Below are 21,422 nucleotides of genomic sequence, written 5' to 3'. Positions count from 1 at the left end.
CAGACATCATTTTGTGAAACAATAAAACCACATTAAAATGTTTGTACACAGAGTCTCTGTACTGGGAACAAAGCAACAAAATGCTTGTGTGCCACACACTTGAAATGCTAAGCCACACAGGCAAGTACAGTTTGATACATATAAAGCACAGGAAACCATTTTTTTAAAAACCAGATAACATTTCATTAATTGATTGATGGTAGAACCAGTAGTCAGACTTATACAGAACAGCAGAACTGACCGAAATTATGACTAGATTAACACGCTTATTAAGAACAATGACAGTTGGTAGATCTACAATAAAATGGACATTGGAAATATGCACTCAAGAAGATGTTCCAACGACTGATTGGATTATTGGAAAGCCAGGGGTTGATTTCTGAATGATCTTTGCATTTTAATTGAGATTTTTATCTCAATTAAATTAATTTAATCCCTGGGGTACTACCCTGTGGAAGAGCCTTTCCTTAGGGCAGAGCCTTGGGAGTTTCTTCTTAGAAATATGGCTTGTCTGATGATGTTCTTCTACCTACTTGAAGGGGGGGCTAGGCCAAACATGGGCCCCAGGGATCTGAGTGACAGTTCAGAGCAAGCCTCTTTCAACCTCAAGGGTTCCATTCATGGTGCTTCATTTATAATTTGAATGTGTGTGTTTTTTTTTTTAATTTCTCTTGCCTAATTGCTATAGCTAGGACTTCTTATGGTATGTTGACTAGAAACAATGAATGCATACATATTCCTTATTCCTGATTTACCCAAAACAAAAAAACTATGAAGTTTTGACCATTGAGTATGGTGTGCATGGAGGATCTTTCGTATAGTTTTTTTTTTTTTTTTTTTTTGGAGGGATACTGGGGATTGAGCTCAGAGACACTTGACTGCCAAGCCATATCCCCAGCCCTATCTTGTATTTTATTAGGAGACAGGGTCTAACTCAGTTGCTTAATGTCTTGCCCTTGCTGAGGCTGGCTTTGAACTTGCAATCCTCCTGCCTCAGCCTCCCAAGCCACTGGGATTGCAGTGTAAAAAACTTTTTGTTTGTTTGTTTGTTTAATGTAGTGATAGTGACCTTCTAATCAAAGTTTGAATGGTTTATGAAAGGTTGTTGAATTTTGTCAAATTATTTTTGTGCATTACTCAAGATGGTGTATTTGTTCCTCCCTTTTTTATTTTAATACCACAAATTTTATCTTTTCTCAAATACTGAATCATTCTGGCATTTTAGGAATAAATGCTACTTTGTCATGATGTGAAATCCTTTCTATAGATCATGGGTTTGGCCTGATTTTTTTTTTTTTTTTTTTGAGGATCTCTGAATCTGTGTTTATAAGGCATATTGACCTTTAGTTTTCTATTGTGTATTCTTATGTCTCATTTTTATATCAGTATAATTCTGGCTTCATAGAATGAATTAAGAGTTTTCTTAGTATTTTCTTTTGCAGTTTTGAGAAGTATTGGTGGTGGTCTTTGAGTGTTAGAATTAATTTGTTAATCAGCTCTAATGATTTTCTTGGATTTCCTTGATTATTAATCCATTCTCCATTTCAGTTGTATTTCTATTCCAATTTTCTATTTTTTAATCCAGTCATAATGTGTTGTTTCTAGGAATCCATCTGATTGATCTAGGTTATCTAATTTGGTGGCATACAATTTGCAGTAGACGTCTTATATTTCTTTTTAGTTCTATAAATTTGGTAGAAAAGCCTTACTTTTCTATTTTTAATAATTTCAATCTCCTCCCCTCAATTTTTTTTTTTTTACAATATAGGGGTGTGTGTGTGTTTTAAAAACTGAATTTGTGTTTTAAAAATTTTCTTTATTGTTTTTCTATCCTCTGTGTCATTAATTTGTACTATAATCCTTATTATTTTATTCCTTCTGGTAACTTTGGGTTTAATTTTGTTTGTTTGTTTTGTTTGTTTTTGCTATTTCTACTTCTTTTATTTGTGTAGTTAGATTGTTGATCTGTATCTTGTACTGTTTGCTTAATATATGCATTTATAGCTGGGCATTTTTCTTTCACTACAGCTTTTCTTTATCCATAAATCTTATTTGAGTTTTCATCTTTCATTCATTGCTAAATATTTTATAATTTCCTGTGGGCTTTTCTTTGATGTTTTGGTTATTTAATAGCATGTTTCAAATTTCCACACACTTGTAAACTTACAATGGTCCTTCTATTTCTGAAGATACGTTTTATTGTCCTTTTATGAGAATTTAAACCTAAATTTTTGGCCTAACATGGTATATCTTTGGAAATGTCCCATGTGAGCATGATCTGAATGTGTATATGGCTACTTTGAGGTAGAGAATTCTATATAAATTTATTAAATCTGGTTGGGCTATTATATTCTTCAAATCCTCCATTTGTTTACTCATTACCTGTCAGTTTGTTCTGAGCATTATTGAGAATAAATTACTGTAAAACTCTTTTTTACTTTGATTCCTTCAAGTTTAGCTTGTTAAATTGTGATTGTGATGGTCTATTAATGTGTATATCAATGTCTATTTGTTTAATTGCCTGGATTGATAATTTTATTCATATACAAGATCCCTGTAGCTTTATAACTATCTTTTTTTTTTTTAATTTAAAATATGTTTTGTCTGACATATAGCCACCTTTATTCTCTTCAGGTCACTATTTTATGAAATGCCCTTTTCTATTATTTCATTTCCAACCTGTTCGTGTCTTTTGATCTAAACTGAATCTCTAAGTAGACTGAGCATATAGTCACACGTGTTTCTAAATTCATTCTTCTAGTCTCTATTTCTTTTTTAATATTTATTTTTTAGTTATAGATGTACACAATATATTTATTTTATTTTTATGTGGTGCTAAGGATTGAACCCAATGCCTCATGCATGCTAGGCAAGCGCTCTACCTCTGAGCCACAACTCTAGCCCTCTAGTCTCTATTTCTTGATAAGAGTTTAATTATATGACATTTAAAATACTGATTGAGAGGGACTTCTGTTTTGGTGCTACTTGTTTTTATATTCCTCATAGGCATTGTTGTTCCTCATTTTGTGCCCTACTGTAGTCTTTTGTTAATGTTTTGATCTGAAATGTGTGTATTCCGATTTTGTTTTCTTTTTTATATATGCTGTTGCTATTTTGTCTTTGGTTACCATGGGAAGTATACACAATATCCTAAAGTTATAAAACTAATTTGGATTTATACTAGTGTAATTTAAATAATATATATAGACACTCTCTTCTGTTCTTTCCACACCCCTTTAATCTGTTCATATCAAAAAACTTATATCTTTATTTATTATGTGTCCAAAAACATAGACTGATAATGTAGATAATATATTGAATGCATTGCTAACTTAAGTTGTATAGACAACAAAACATGGAGTTAAAACTTAAAATACCAGCTGGTACAATTTTTATTGTTTTGCTTTATATGTATTTAAATCATATAGAAACCATCAAAAAATGGAGTTGCACATCATTGGAAAATACTGGTTTTTCTAATTGCCCATGCATTTACCTGTAGTGAGATACATACTTCTTCACTTGGATTAAATTAACCATATTGAGTCATTTCAACTGTAGGATTCCCTTCAGCATTTCTTCTCAGGTCTAGTGGAAACAATCTGCCTACAATTTGTTTGGAAATGTCTTAATTTCTCTTTCACTTTTGAGTGACATTTTTGTCACGTATAGGATTTTTTTTTCCTCCAAGTATTTTGAATGTATTAACTACTGCCTTTTGGCCCCTGAAGTTCTGATGACAAATCTCTTGTTATCTTTTTGAGAATCCATTATTTATAATGAGATATCTCTCTCTCTCTCTCTCTCTCTCTCTCTCTCTGTCTCTGTCTCTCTGTCTTGCCATTTCCAAATTCTGTCCTGACTTTTAGTAGTTCGCTTTTAATGGGTCTTGGTTTGCACTTCTCTGTGTATCTTACTTTTGGCCTATTGAGCATTTCAGGTATTTTTTTTCTCGTTTCATCTTATTTGACGAATTTTTATTATTAATTCAGAATTTCATACTTTACTGGCTTTTTCTTGTTGGGACTATCACAATTTTCATGCTGGTCAGCTTGATAAGTTCATACATGTTTCTTATGATTATTTTAACTTTTTTTTTCAATCTGTTTATCTCCCATTTCTAAGACTTCACTGTACTGTCATCAAAGTCTTTGATTCTTTTTGTCTGCTTGATCAAATCTGTCTTTGAATCTGAAATATTTTTTTTTCCATTTCAGTTTCTACAATATTTACCTACCTTTTATACTTTGTTTCATTTTATATTTTTTAAATTGATATTTCCATTTTCTTAAAATGCCACTTTTTTTTTACTCTGTGCCTTTCTGTAGCTCTCTTAAGTTTTTTTTTTTTTTTTTTTTTTTGGAATGCAGTCTAGCAAACCTGCCTTAAGGTAGTTCCTAGGAATAATTTCTATTTTTTTATTGCCTTACCTTTTCCTTTGTATATCGTTCATCTTTCTTTTGAATTCTTAATATTTAAATTGAATAGTAGTGTAATTGGAAGTCTTGTTCCCTTTCTTCACCAGGGCTGGTTCTTTTTGTTGTTGTCTTTTTAAATTGTTGTTATTGTTATTGTTTTTTCAGGCTATGTGTGGGTCAACCATGAGTCTTGAGCCATGAACTTCATGTCTTCTCATATCTTTCCTGAGCTCTGTCTTTCATGTATTTGCTGTGGGTTTTTATATTTCATTTCCTTCACATTTTAGGTTAATTTTTAGTGTTCTAGCCTTCCATATCTGCCTCCTAAATTGGAACAAAGGAGATAAATGAAGGGAGGGTGGGCAGTACTGCTTTGACATCCCCTGGAAACCCCTTCCTGAGGAGGGTAGGGAGAGCGGTGGTGGGGAGGTGCAGCCTTGATGGTAGCCTTGTTCTGAGCAGAGCCTCAGAGGCATGGCGGTTTTCCCACCATTTCTTGCACCTGCTTCAGGAACTTTTGAACTTCTACCGATCAAGAGAATGAGGTTGGGTGATGGGTAGCTGCTCCTGTGCTAAGAGCTCGACTGAAATTAACAAGTTACTGCCCAGACACTCCCCTTGGTGTTGAAAACTTTCAGTAGACTCCAGAGTTTCAAAACCATCATGTTAGACCAATTTTGGGGGTGCTACTGCTAAGGAAGTAGACCCACAGATTCTGGATGATCCTATTGTTCCACCCTCCAGGAATCATCTCCTGTATTTAATTTAAAGTATTGCCCTAGACAATTTAGTTACTTTAATTTTTGAACTACTTGATCAATTTCTTTGGGGAAAAAAAAAACCTTGCTGTATTATCATCAAATATATTTGAATCCATAAAATAATTTAGGAAAAAGTGAAATCTTAATATTAAATCTTATAATTCATAAATATGGTTTCTTAGTCTATTAATGTGATTTTTTTTTCAATTACTTCTCATCAGTGGTGTACTTTCTGCAGTGGAAATTTGGCATATATTTGCTACACTTATTCCTAAACACTTTGCTTCCTGATGTTACCATAAGTGAAATACTTCTTGTTTGTAATGGTATGGTATTAAAAGATGAAATTTCAATTTATTATATTAAATTTATATACTGTAACTTTTGTTAACTTCTCTTACTAACTCTGGAAAGGATGTTGTAGATTCCTTAATATTTTCCATAGAAACAGTACCTGTGCATATGGAGGTAGTTTCACTTCTCTTCCTGCATTCCTTTTGTCATAATGTATACATTTTCAGTGTAAAGTGGAATAGAAATGTGAGAATTGGCATCTTCATTTGCATTTACTCTAAAGGGAAAATTTTAAATATTTAACCATTAAACCTATAAACTAGAATTTTTGAATATTCTGTTTAACACACTATAGAAGTTTACCTCTTTCCCTAGTTTCTACATGTTTTTAAATCATGAATTTCATTTAATATTTCTAATAGTCTTTGCATGTATTGAAATGTTCCCACAGTTTCCTCAATTATGGTGTTACCCTGATTAATTACCCTGATTAATTTTTAAATGATTAATTAGCCATGCACTCTTGGGGTTAATCCCAAATGAAAATGTGTCTCTATCATACATATTATCTATTGCTATTTGTAATTTGATAATATTTTGTTTATAAGAGAGTCTAATGCTCTTTCCCTTAAAAATCTGTTAAGTTTTGATATTTGGGTAGACTGTCCTACAGGAGTACATTTAGAAACCTTGTTTGCTAAGTTTGTTAAAATTATTATTTATATATGACAGTGGAATGCATTGCAATTCTTATTACACTTACAGAGCACAATTTCTCATATCTGGTTGTATCCAAAGCATATTCACACCAATTCGTGTCTACATACATGTACTTGGGATAATAATGTCCATCACATTCCACCATCATTGTTTGCTTAGGTTTTTGAGAGACTCTATATTAGCCTTATACTTAAAATTTTCCCATTACATTTTTATGCATTTTGTATTAAATCATCTAAACTTGGACTTTCCTTTGTATGAAGTTCTCAGTAAAAGAACATTTATTTAGTAGGGATAGGGCATGCAAATTCTATTTTCCATCCTTTTTTGTTTTAATAAATTGTATTTTTAAAGAAATGTGTGCCCTTTATATAAGTAGTTGTATTTGCAAACATAAAATTGTTCATACTACTATTTGATAGTGTTTTTTATGCTATAGTCTCTGTAGTGAGAACTTTCCTTCATTTATGATATAATTGACATTCTTTCTTCCCAGTCTTGGTACTTTTTTCTCAAATTTATGTTCTCAGTGAGTCAAATTGACATATAAATTATTTATTGCTTACTGTAATTAATTTTATTTATTTCTATTTTTTCTGCCTATTATGTGATTTTTGTCAACATTATTATTATTGTTGTTATTGTTATTATTATTATTTTGACCAGGGACTGAATCCAGAGATACTTTACAACTGAGCTACACCCTTAGTCCTATTTAGTTCTTTCATTTTGAAACGGGGTCTCACTCAATTGCTGAGGGTCCTGTTAAATTGTTTTGCTAAATTGTTGAGGCTGCTCTTGAACTTGAGATCCTGTTACCTCAGCCTTCTGAGTCATTGGGATTACAGGCATATGTCACCATAATTAGCTTTAACATTACTCTTACTATCCCTTATTCTTAAAGGTTAATCTTGTTATTGATTTAAACATGATTTTTTCTTATAATACTAGGAGTTAATTCTATCCTACTTTCTAAATTCTTCTGTAGATGTATTCCACATATCTTTGTATTTTACAATTACTCCATTCACTTAGATATATTTTCTAATTGTTCATTGATATATTATTTGATCAATGCTTTGTTTAAAAACATGCTTTTAATTTCCATTTGTAGGCTTCTTTTTTATAGTTCTTTTTTATTTATTTTTAATAACATTTGCTAAAGAACATTTGCTGTATGATTTCAGTTCTATGAAATTCCTTGGGATTGTTTTATGGCCCCCAAAATGGTTTGTATTAATTGTTTCCTCTGCAGTTTAAAGGAGTGTGTATTTTAATAATTATGGGTAAAGTGTTCTATGAAAGTTTATTATGTTAAGTACTTTATAGCATTATTCAAACCTTCTTTACATCTCCAGATTTGTGTCTAATTCCTCTGTTAATTTTTGAGAGATGGAAATTAGTTTTATCATCATGATTATAGATTTTTATCTATTTAGTGTTGCCAGTGTTGATTTATGCACTTGGTAGTTCTATTGCAAGTCTAATACAAATGTACGTGGTTAGGAATTCCTTGAGAATTATTTGTCATTGTAAAATGTCCTTCTATATCTCTGGTCATGCTGTTGGCTTAGAGCACTTTAAGCACTGTATGAGTGCATTTGTATGGTGCTGTTGGTGAGGATTTACGTGAATCCTTCCTAATTCTTATGAACTGCACATTTCTTATTTCCATGTAATAAGGCTGAACTTATCAGTGTATTCACATAGGTAAGGTTTCTCTGAAGTTGACATGTTTTTGACCTTTAATTGTAGTGTTTGTCCCATTAGCTTAAGTTTCCTGTAATTGAGAATGTGTGCTAACTTAGAACTTGTGTGTGTTAATTCTCTTTTCTTGTATCTGTTTTTTTTTTACTTACATCCATTTGAATTCACAAAATGTATTTTTTAAACTTTATTTTAATTTATCTATTTATCATTACATTCATACTTAAGAACTGTTTTAAAGGTTGCAATATAATTCCTTTACATTTTAGTCTATATAATTTGAATATTGTACCAGAGCATTTAAAATTTGATACATTAAAAATACTTTTAGATAGCAAATTTGAGCAGTTCCTAAAATTTGCAGGAAAGTTTATTCCATTTTTTGAACACGTATTCTATTCTATAATTTCATATGCAACATATATATAGACATCCTAAACCAATAAAATTAAATTCATTACTTTAAATGGCTATATTTATTATATTTTTTAGTTGTAGTTGTCAATACCTTTATTTATTTATTTTTTTCATTGTTGCTGAGGATTGAACCCAGGGCCTCACAAATGCTAGGTGAGTGCTCTACCATTGAGCCACAACTCCGGCCCATTTTTGCAGAAGTTTTAAGAATTCATTTAATAAAAGTTTGCTCAAGGGCCAGTATTGTGGCTCAGTGATAGAGTGCTTGCTGAGCATGCATGAGGCACTGGGTTTGATCCCAGCACCACATAAAAAAAAATAATAAAGCTATTGTGTCCATCTACAACTAAAAAATGAATTAGGAAAAGAAAAAAAATACTTTGCTCAATTCTTTAAAACCTTCTATGGCTTTGTTTCTTGGAAGCTAAGCGCCAGGGGGATATTAGTTCAACTTTATCATATTATTTTGATTTTATTTTTGAAATATATAATCACTCCACATAAATTTTTTGCTTCATTATTTCAATACCTTATGAGTCCTATTTCATTAGTTTTTATCTTCCCCAGACTCTAATGGGATGTTAGCCAAATTCAGTGTATTTTTCTCCTTTATATAGTGTTCAATTTTGCTGGGGTTGATTTCGAGATTTTCTTTGGTTTTTCCTTTTCAATGCTCTGATTATTCTGGATTTAGGTATCACTTTGGGGCCGGGGATAGATATTCTTTAAGTATTCTATTTGATGTGACTGTTCTTTATTTTTTCTTTCTTTCTTTCTTTCCTTCCTTCCTTCCTTCCTTCCTTCCTTCCTTCCTTCCTTCTTTCTTTCTTTCTTTCTTTCTTTCTTTCTTTCTTTCTTTCTTTTTCTTGTTTGATTTTTGAATCCATAAGTTTATTTCTCTAAAAATGTTGGGGAAATTTTAAATCTTTTTTTTTTTTAAATATATTTTTTGCTGCTTTTTGCCCCCTTTTCTCAGAGTCAGTTTTATGCATTGCAATATTGCTTCACAGATTTGAGACTCTTTTCTTCTTACAACTCAATGGATAACTCAATCTGTTGATTGGTTACTACATTCACAAGCTCTCAGTCTTCTGTTAACTTCAACCTTTTATTAGTCCCATGAAGTACATTGAAAAAAAAAGTATTTCAACTTTAAAACAAAAATTCCTGCATTTTCTCCTTCTTATTTTTAATTCTTATTGGGATGTTTCCGTCCATCTTTTGATTCACTGTCATCATACTTTCATTCAGCAGAATTTAAAGACTGACTAAAAGTTACTATCACTTCCAAAAGGTCTGCCATTTTCAGGAAAATCTATCTTGTTTTTCTCTTTATGATCTGTCATTTTTTTATGTGTCATATAATTTCAGATTACATGCTAGACACTATAAATAATTGTAGAGACACTGAATTTATGTTCTTGTGGAAAATATTGATAAGAAGACAAAAAGTAATTAAGTTGTCCAAATTCAAACTTCAGACTGTCTTTCCATTAAAATAGACAATACCTAATATCTGTGATCCATTCCTCAGCCTTGCATCAACATAATGTCACATCCATGTCCACACTGGTACTATTGGCCCAGACCCTGGCTTGAGCAGACATTAGCCATGTTGCTTGGGCCTCCGTTAAATTTCCTCACTTTCTAGGTGCAGTGGTTTCTCCAGATTTTCTCCTATGTTTCTTGAACTTTTTGAGACTTCAGGTTTTCTGTTCCCATGTGAATCATACCACATACTAAGAACTGGAGGCTCTTAGAATGTGAACTGAAGACAATGTGATTCTCAAACAGGAATATTTATTTCTTCCTCAGGTCACTTCCCCTCCAATATGTGCCTGCTTTCATTTCCTCTGCTGTATCTTAGATTTTTTGAGTTATCTCAATGCTAGAATTACTTGTGGAAAGATCATTAATACAAGTGCTGATCATAACTACTTCTGCTCATTGAACTTGTTAAGTTGCCTTTATTATTATTATTATTATTATTATTATTATTATTTTAAGTTACATAATTTGTTTTGGATACATGTGTATGTGCAGTAAAAAAAATGTTAAAAAAGTTCTAAGATTTACATCCACATGTGAAATGATACACATGTACACACAGAGACATATAAAAACAGACATAGATACATGATTATAGGTACATGTATAAAACTTCATTAGCTGCTATTAATAAACCTATTAACATAAATGCTACATGTAAATCACACTAGATCACATGCATGTTTAAATAATACTTTTACAAAATATTCTTATCATTTGTGTTTTTCTAAACCTGGCATTAGACTAAATATTTTTCAGAATGTTCCTTGTTTTAGGATTATCTTTCATCTGTTGTCATCACCTACCATTCTCGCTGTGACCTTAATGATCATGAGATATAACATTTATTTAGTTCACCCTATTCCATTTTTACAGTTTCATGCATGTTAGAATACATTTGTATTATATGAACATAGAATTTAAGCAAATATTTTCTCCATTTTACTAATGAGAAAATTGAGTTTAAAATTCTAAAACATATTTTCTAAAGTTTAGAAAATTTTAGTTCACACAGATAGAACTGCAGGGTCCATATTAAATGCTTTTATTTTCCTTGATAGTTTCAATAGTGCTTCACAGGATGACTTTCTCACAATTTATTCAAATACTCCCTCGTTGCAGCATTAATTTAAAAAAGAGTTGTTAAGACTGTATTGGTGAAAAATCGCACAGGTAGGAAGCATTAAAATACACATTTAGGAAGAAAAAGCCATATACTTAAGAGACATGACTGCTATGCTAGAGACTTCTTAAATTATGCTTAAGCAGTAGAAAGTCACCAAAATCTCTAAGCAGAGGATGATGTGATTAGCAATTTGAAAGTGAATTTTAAGTTTCACAGTGAGATAGCAGGAAGACCAACAATGAAGCCATCACAAAAAAAAAAAAAATGGGAGGAAGATATTGGGTATTGAGATCTTGCAACAGAAGCAGAAGGTTTTAAAAGGGGTGTTAGATACAGGAGATAATCCATATACAGAAGCAAGTTGATTTAACAAATTAACAGCTTGGTGTTAAAACACAAATGACATGTTCAAATTTCAAATGGAGTCTAGAAATACAGCAATATTAAAGATGAATCCAAGTAAAGCAATTGTTCTTTAAGTAGCTAGGTAATTGAGGTCCATCTGTTTTCCCCTGGCTGGAGCAGTGTGGAGATGTGTGCTCAGCAATGTTTCTATCAATCTTTCATTTGCTTCTCTGTCAGAGCAGTTTATGTTTGCTTATAAATAATTACAACCTTTTGTTCAGGAAAATAGCGATGCAGAAACTACTCAGACAACAGAGGAAAACACACAGAAGAAAGTTATCTAAATTGCCCAGAAGTTTCATAAATTACAAATTTAAGTACAATAGTTAAATATCAATCAGCAGATTATATAAATTATTTAATTTACTATGTTGAATAAATTATATAAAACACATCACAGTTATATAATTGCATAGGCCAATAAGAATGGGTCTTATGTTTTACCCTTGTGTACTTTTAGCAGACTGTTAACTTTTCTCTTGAATAATGCTTACTCCATAGTGGTCTTGCAGAGAAAGCCCTGAATGTTTTACATATGTTCTTCTCAGATAGTAACATATATTATTTCTGTAATGAAATGTTCTGAAAGGTGCTTTATATTCTTTTTTGATTAAAAGAAACTAATTTTAAATGTATGATTATTACAGAAGAGTACAAATTGAAGCCCATTGAAGATTTTAAAGTGATTTTCTCATCTTTGTTAAGTTTTTCTATGTAATTTTCACAAGAACTACCTTTATTTTTTCCATAGTTGGAGTTGTCACTAGTGATTGAAAAAAAAATATGTCTAGAGATTTCTCATCTCAGTCTACTTCCATTTCAGTATTTATATTAAATCTTAAGATTTTTCTTTTCCTTTTTTTTTTCTTTTTGGTATGTGATTGAACTGAAAGTTCAAACAAGTGAGTCACTGTCAGGGAATAGGTTACTGGTTTATTAATATTTTAACATTTTCCTTAGGCAAACATTAAAGGTATTGCCATTAAGCAAAGGATTTAGGAATAAACTGCTGCCGGATACAAGAACTATCATTATAATCTAGGACAATGGCATTATTTTGAAAGGATTTTAGCCAACATATTTATTCCTTATCCTATTAGATCTCCTAATCCAACATGAATCATAGATGATGAAGCTCTTTTTGATAGGTATATTTCATTTTAAATTAAAATATGTGTATTCCTATTAAAAGGGCATATCCATACAAAGAACATTTCTTGTAGTAAAGAATGTTTTTTGAAACATAAATGAAAATTAAATTAATGTTCTTTCATAACGAGGCACTACCATGTGCTTTATTCTTATAATTTGGTTATTTAATGTACTTATATAAAGGGGTTGAATTTCTACATGCATTCCTGATGCTAATGTTATAAACCAAACCCTTGGAACCTTGGCCTGTCACAGAATTGATAAATCAGTTAAATGAACATAACTTTTGCATTAAAGCATACTAGCTGTGTCTCATAATTTTTCCAATGGTTTAATGTGTTTCTCTCTTAGGCAATGATTACCTTAGTTCTGTGTACCTCCTCAGTTCCTGTAACTGAGATAGAGGTGAAGAACAGGAAGGGGTTGAAGGACCCATCAGATATCAATGGAGAATGGGAAGAGCAGCCCTGGGAGCTGCTTACAAAAGCTCGGTTCTCATCCTCTTTTACAACCAGCTCTGTGTACTATTTGTGTTAATGTGGCCAGGTTAATAACATTGTTTCTGCTTCCCTTTCCTATGCTTGGTGTGGGAATATTGCTACTATGTATAAATTAGGATGTTTACAAGGTTTCAGTGACATCATATCCACAAAGAACTCATCCTGAAAACTGAAGGTTGAGCATCTGTCATCCAAAAATTTTAAATACTCAGAAATCTGAAACTCTTGGAATGCTGACATGACATCATAAATAGACATGAATTTCAGAGTGTGAAATTTTGTTTCATGCATACAATTATTAAAAATATTGTCTAAAACTGTCTTCAGATTATATACATGTTGGATGTAAAACCTAAATGCATTTTATGTTTGGATTTGAAACCCCTCCTCAAGGTATTACATTATTTTCAGGTTATACAATATTTGTATATACATAATCTAAAATCTGAAACACATTGTGTCCCAAGCATTTTAAATACAGGACTGTCAACCTGTACTACATTTTCATGTGGAGGACACTGAAGACAGATTGGTTAAAGCAACTACTTACTCTGTGTGATCTTGCAGAACTGAAATTTTTTAATCCATTGGAAAATTCTGAAGATGGGAAGATGCAAAGTTTTATGAGAGGGAGTTTTAGTTCTTCATTTCCAGAATATACTATGCTTCATTTCTTGTAAGCATGATACATTTTATAGGTCAATCTATGAAAATTTTAATACCAGTCAAAATTAATCATACTTTATCTGTTTTTTTTTTCTGACTAATTATCACTTGATGTTTAGCTGAAGTAGTGAAATGCTTTCATCCAAAGCAATTCTAAGTCTACAGTAAAAGCCTACCAGTGAGCATATATCTGTTGAAAATCTACTCCATACTCAGTTGGAGCCTAGTATTAGGTGGTACAAATAAGAACAAGATGGCTAGTATGAAATCATAAATCAAGTCTGGCAGAGAGTTTCTCCAGCTTAACCCTTTTAAGAGATCATGTCAATCCCAGGAATTATCTCCATCTCAGTTAAATTATCTCAGCTTCTGTTGACATCTAAGCCATAGTCATTGAATAAGGGTTTCCCTAGGAGGAAAGAAATCTGATATTGCCCTGGGTTGCTCAAGGGCCCCCACTAGCCTGAGGGGTGACTGATAAGGAACATCCAGGAATGAAATTTTATGACCTTGGATTCACATGAAGGAGAAATGCATGTGTTGCCAGGCAGGGTGGCTCAGGCCCCTGATCCCAGTGGCTCAGGAGGCTGAGGCATGAGGATTAGAAGTTCAAAGCCAGCCTCCGCAATGGTGAGGTGCTAAGCAACTCAATGAGATCCTGTGTCTAAATAAAATATAAAATAGGGACAGGGATGTGGCTCAGTGGTCAAGTGCCCCTGAGTTCTATCCCTGATACCAAAAAAAAAAAAAAAAAAAGAAAGAAAGAAAGAAAAAAAGCATGTTCATGTGGTTAGGAGATGATTTGATTGAAGTTACTAAGCATTTCATCCATTCTAGATATTTTTCTAGAAAGTGAACAAAATATAAATCAGTGAATGAAACAAACACCCCTTTACCACTATATTGTACCTTCCAATTAAAGAATAAAAATAGATAAAAACTAAGGAAAAACAAAATAAATAACATTTATGGTAGGTTAGGTGATTGTCTGTGATTTAAAAAATGTAAAACAATAGGGAAAGGGTGGGAGTTCTTTGGGTGGAGAGAGTTAACAGGTTTAAAGAGAGTAGTCAGAGTCAGCTTTTTCAAACTTAGCATTTGAGGAAAGTTGTCAAGGTGCTTTACTAAGTAGCTGCCTGACTGGGCCAAGAAAGGGAGACTGATGAATCTGAGAAGAACAGGTGTGGAACAGTGGAAACTAGTGATACATTATGTCCAAAAGGCAACAGGAATGGGGATCTCATGGGACCTTGCAGACTAAGTAACATATTTTGTCTCTTTTTCTGAGTGAAGTGGATGCATTTTTGTTTTTTTATTTTTTGTATCATCTCAAATGTTTATTTTTGTGATGACAACACTTAAAACTTATTAGCATGTTATATTTTAAGTACATGGTACAGTACATTTTTTTTTGTTAAAATTCTCTTAAATACATGTGAGAGTAGAGTGTATTTTGACATATCATACATTCATGGAGTATAATTTCCTGTTCTGTTGGTTGTACATCATGTAGACTTTCACTGGTTGTATATTCATATATGAACACAGAAAAACCATGTCCATTTCTTTCTCCTGTCTTTCCTATTCCTATCTCCCTTTCCTTGCATTTCCCTTTGTTTAATCTAATGAACTTTTATGCTTCTCTCTGTATCTCTCCTTATTGTGTATTAGAATCCACATATCAGAGAGAACATTTGGACTTGCAATTTTTTTTTGTGATTGGGCTTATTATATTTACAGTGATAGTCTCCACATCCATGCATTTAGCAGCAAAATTCATAGTCATTCTTTTTATATTTGGCTGAATAATGTTCCACGGTGTATATATGCTATATTTTCTTGATCCATTCATCTGTTGAATGGCACCTATCTTGGTTCCATAATTTGGCTATTGTGAATTGAGCTGCCATAAATTTTGATGTGGCTGCATCATTCTAGAATGCTGATTTTAAGTTCTTTGGGTATAAATCGAGGAGTGGGATAGCTGGGTCAAATGGTGGTTCCATTCCAAGTTTTCTAAGGAATTTTCATACTGCTTTCCATATTGGGTGCACCAATTTGCAGTCCCATCAGCAATGTATGAGTGAACAATATATTCTCACCACATCCTCACCAACATTATTGTTACTTGTGTTCTTGTTGATTGTCATTCTGACTGGAGTGAGATGGAATCTGCAGGGGTTTTTGTTTTGTTTTGTTTTGTTTTGTTTTTGTTTTGTTTTTGATAATGGAGTCTGAAACCAAGGAGCACTCAACCACTGAGTCACATCCCCAGGCCTTTTTAATTTTATTTTTTATTTACAGACAGGGTTTTGCTGAGTTGCTGAGGGACTAGCTAAGGTGCTGAGGCTGGCTTTGAACTTGAGATCCCCCTGCCTCAGCCTCCCAAGCCACTGGGATTACAGGTGTATGCCACCACGCCTGGCCTCAGTGTGGTTTTAATTTGCATTTTTGTAATTGCTAGAGATGTTGAACACTTTTTATATATTTGTTGAGCATTTGTATTTTCTCTTTGGTTCAGTTCCTTTGCCCCAAATATATGCTTTGTTAGAGGAATGAGATAATCCTAGCACTGGTAGGTAAAGGGAGCCATTTAAGCTGCCAGGTAAATCAGAAGCTTATTGAAATAATGAATTGAGAAAATTTGATGGCCCAACAATGGTGGTGGGAAGGCATGGATTCTGGGTACATTTGAAGGCACAGGAAAGATGTTTGCTTGGTGACTTGAGAATGACTGGAATGATGGAGTTGCAGGGCTTGAACAGGAGAACAAGAAAAAGAAAAATCCAATTTACAAAGGCCAAAATTAAATTGATGTGCTCCTATACACACAAACACACATCTATATACATGAATTTATTTGTGTATATGTGTGTTTTGTGTGTGTTTGTGTGTATACACACATATGTACAGATATGAGTCTAAAGACTGCATCAGAAATCCTGGTAGAACTAACTGATTCAGTAAAGTTTCTACAAAAAAATCTGAAAAACAAATCCCATTTTACATTCAAAACAAAAATAATAAAAGTCTTAGTAATAATGAATTACTCAAGGAGGTAAAAGATCTATATACTAAAAATGGTAAGCCATTGATAAAATAAATTGTCAGAGGCACAAGTAAATGCAAAGATACCTGTGTTCATGGATTGGAAGAATTAATATCGTAAAAATGGCCATTCTTCCTAAAATAATTTATAGATTGAGTGTAATCTTCTAAAGACTACAATGGCATTTTCACAGAAATAGAAAAACAATTCTAAGATTGACATGGAACTAGAATAGATTCCCAATAGTGAAAGCCACCCTTAGAATGAAGTACCAAGCTGAAGGGATCAGTTGTGATTGACAGGTCTTATCAGCATTCAAGTGGTAATGTCAAGTAGCTAGTAGAATGTGTAGTTTGATTTTTGGAACGAAGTCCAAGTTGAAAATATAAATTTGAAAGTTCTTGACATATAAATGAAATTGAAAGCTTTAAGACTAAATGAAATTACCAAGAGTGAGTGCAGAAAGAAGAATGAATGGATTTATGCAATGATATAACAAATCAATGGTTAGTTTAGAATATTCTCTTTGGTGACACAGAAAGATAGATCAGACTTTTCTCCGACCCTGATTTTTAAATCTTTAACATGTCAATCCAAAAAAAAAAGAGAGATTGTAAACTCTTTCCTGAGATCATTTGGCAAGGATTTGGCGGGATATTGAAAATTTGATTTTTAATTGAATTCTGTTTCCTGTTGCTATAACAAATTACTTTAAGTTAATTGCTTAAAACAATGGACATTTATCATCTTATAGTTTCTGTGGGTCAAACTTAGTCCTTTACTGCAAAATATCTCCCAAGGTGGCAATAAATGTGTCAGTGAAGTATACACTGACACCCCAAAGTTGAACTGAGCAAAAATCATGCAATTTCCTTGCCAGCACATACTGACAGGATTCATTTCTTGATTGGACTGGGGGCCTGGCTTCCCCTCTGTCCTGGCCAGAGGTGGTCATCCTCAGTTCTTGGCCAAATAGGCTCTTCTAGCTTGCTTCCATAGAGCATGGGAGAAGAGGCGGGGGAGGGGTATTGAGTGAGTGTGCCACCTCTTTGGTAATCAAATCCAACAGTGTTGCTTTTACTACATTGCCAAAAGACTCAGCCTACTTTCTTTTTCTTTATTTTCTTTTTTCATTTTTATAGTTGTAGGTGGACACATGCCTTTATTTTATTTATTTATTTTCACGTGGTGCTGAGGATCAAATACAGTGTCTCACACATACTTGGTGAGCATTCTATAGCTAAGCCATGACCCTAGCCCACGCAGCCTACTTTCAAGACAGGAGATTGATCAGCCAATGAACTCCAGGGAATGGGATTGTTAGGGGCTAAATCATCAGCTGACTACCACACAACCCATGCTTTGAGTAGAACATAATGCTATTAAATTTATTTGCTAAAAGTTAAACTCCTTCCTTGATCTCCTTTATATACTCCTAGGGAGGTCATCTTTGCTTTCCTGAAGTCATTTTCTTGATCCTCTGCACTACAGTGAAGAGTCAAAATCGCCTTACGCAGCTTAGTTGTCTGCTACTACATTTTGGCAATATGGGATTTCCAGGCTCTTCCTGTGGACACCAAGAACTCCTTGTCCATCACAGATTTTTCTTGGTCACTTTAAGAAAAGTTTCTCTGTGCCGTTCTCAGAGACGGTGGTTAATCATTTGGGGGCATTTTGCCATCTTTGAAATAAATAGTTGTACCTATATGAACTCACATAAAGAAAAACAGAAAATTATCTGGGGTTTTAGGTGGAAGATACCAGCTATGGTTACCTGTTTCTCAGTCTCTGGCTGCAGCTGCCACATATATCCACACACAGGTGAAGATGAGCACCTCTACTCTCTCCCAAGAGATTTTTTTTTTCTTTTTTAAATTTCCAAAATAACTTGGGATACTATGAACAATAGACTTTGTCAAGAATAAGCTCGGTCTTTCAGTGAAAAGCCCTGAAAATCCATTTAGTTTCACAGCATTGCTCTTTCTTCTTGATCTCCCAGTTCTCGGCTCATTCTGTTTGTCACTTTCCTGCTGCCCCTTGTTTCAGGTTCCCACTGCCAGCAGCTGGGTTGATCTCCTCCCACCCCCAACAGCTGGCTCCTGCCACCACACTTACCCCTGTGCAACTGCCAGATACAGATGTGAGTCTAATGATCTCTAATTACCAGGTCTGGTAGGCATTTGCCTCTCAGTTGGTGAGAGATTGGAGGAAAACTTGAATAAAATACCTACATTTATTTAGTGTTTTTCATCATGTCTACTTTGAACAAAAACCTCTAGACTCTACTGTTCAGTTGGTTCCCATGGTTTCTTCACTGCAGATGCTAAACACTGCAGAGTGTTGGTGGTAGTAACAGATTTCCATAGAAATGTAAGGTTCACCATCTAAAAACCATCAGTAAATTATAAAACACAATTTAATGTTTAAACTTACCTATATTGGGGCTGAGATTGTGGCTCAGTGGTAGAGCGCTTGCCTAGCATGTGTGAGGCCCTGGGTTCCATCCTCAGCACCACATAAAGATAAATAAACATATTGTGTCAATCTACAACTAAAAAATATTTTTAAAAAATTATGCATGGTGATGATCACAGAGTTGGCAGAGCTTGGGCCTCTGGTAATTTTGACAGCTGAACTGGGAGAAGTTATCTTCCTGCACACTTAACTGGAGTGAGCATGTTCTTAACAGAAGGAACATTCCATACAAAGATGTATTTCTAAATATATAAATTATCTATGCCTTAACAATACCATGTGTCTAAAAAGGCTATTTTAGTTTCTCTGTACTTCTTAAAAATATACCTTTAGAAATGAAATTCTGTGTTTTGGTCTCAAACACAAGAAGTAGTTATAGTTCTAAAAAAACTATCATTAGAGAGTCTATCGTCCATTCTTGAGGAACAAAAGAAATCAAGAGAAATGAGATTATGAAAGCCTTATCAAGAATATATCCATGTTCATTCCAGTAAAGCAATGTGAACATGAAAGGAAGAAAATATCAATTGTATTAGAAATATTTTAAATATGCTGTATTTAAAATGATACCTGCTTTTTAAAAATTAGAATCTTTGAGTTTCTACAGGATACTTGAAAGTGTACTTCGCTTCCCTGGTAGTTTATGTTAATTTTAAAAGGAATTTTTGCAAATAGCCTGTAAGTTATATCTGTATGTCCTTGAATACAGCTCTGTCCCCAAAATGAAAGGGTTCCCCAGCACAGGCTATCAGCTTTCCTTCAGAAGATCCAAATGCTTGCAATTGGAATCTTTGAGGGTTAGTACTCTTCATTTACTTCATCATAAGGACAACTGTTCCTTCTTTCTGAGCACTTCTACCTGTTGGTGATATTGACAACTTTTTTCTAACTTTTCTTTTTTCTGTTAATTTGGCTTAGTCCTTATGATCAGATATTTTGGAGCCATGTGAAATATGTATTTATCTTGACTCTAACATAGAGAAAATTTTAAGTCTAGGCAAGTTACTCAAACTGCCCAATCCTCACTTTTACTCTTCAAAATGGGATAATGGTTCATTTCAGATAGACCCATAGTTTATCCTTAAGGTGACTAGAGCAGTGGATGGTGTGTATGTGGTAATTTGGAAACACACAGCAGCTCCTCTGAGGACGAGGATGGCTACAGGGGAGAGGAGACTGGTACTCTTCTATCGTAAGCAGAAAAAAAAAAATATGTAGGAAAAGAGAAGAACAGGGAGTAAAAATCACTAAAGCTTCCACTTAAATACTAAATGAATCAATGCTGAATCTGGACTACAGTGACTCTAAATACCCACTGAACTGTGCACTCAGGTATGTTATGCCTCAAGTAAAATGTTAAACAGAACGCACTACTGATACTGGTGCCAAATAAACTCTGAATGTAGTCCCAGTGGTATCCCCGTGAACTTGATTATAAGATATTATGATGCCTTCTACTTGTGTCTGTAGCCCTGGATTCTCAGTCTCTAATTCTATGCCTAATTTAAAATGAGCACTTGGTGTTTATTGATGAACTTGGAGAAGGATATCTACATTACCATGTGCCCACCTTGAGGTTAATCTTGGTCCCTTTCCATCTCATTTCTAAATCTCTCAGGTGGTCTTGTTACTCATTTCCTACTATGGCTCTGGCTGACGGTTATCTCCTGAGAATTCTGGAAATTGGATGTTTACTCCTTGGAGAATGTTGGAGTAGAAACAAAGTGAGACAGTTATTTTCTATCCTGTGTCCTCCTACTGACAAGGACAGAATATAGTAGAGTGGCCAACAGTATGGTCATTGGATTCAGATAAATAATAAGAATAGCAAATTTTCATGTGATGTCTATAGTGTACAAAATATGCATTTAGTGTTCTACCAGAGTGAACTCCGTTTTCATGACAGTGCTGTAAGATATTACTTTTATGAGCACACATTTAGGAGTCATTCATTTAGGACTCAATCCTAGCTCCAAACATTAACCTGCTGAATGACTATGGACTACTACCTCTGTTTCTTCGTCTAATTTTCCCTCTGTTGATGTAAGAAATGGTTAGATACACAGACATATCCCCAGTAATAAGGGAGAAGGGTCTTCTAGGAATCAGACTTTATACTTAAGAGTAATCTATGTAAGTAAGAATTGGACATTCAGGCAGCTGGACAGGCAGGCTGGAAGGAAA

The sequence above is a fragment of the Callospermophilus lateralis genome, chromosome 5, assembly GCF_048772815.1.
Source record: "Callospermophilus lateralis isolate mCalLat2 chromosome 5, mCalLat2.hap1, whole genome shotgun sequence".
Taxonomy (NCBI): Eukaryota; Metazoa; Chordata; class Mammalia; order Rodentia; family Sciuridae; genus Callospermophilus; species Callospermophilus lateralis.
This window is presented reverse-complemented; position numbering follows the sequence as displayed.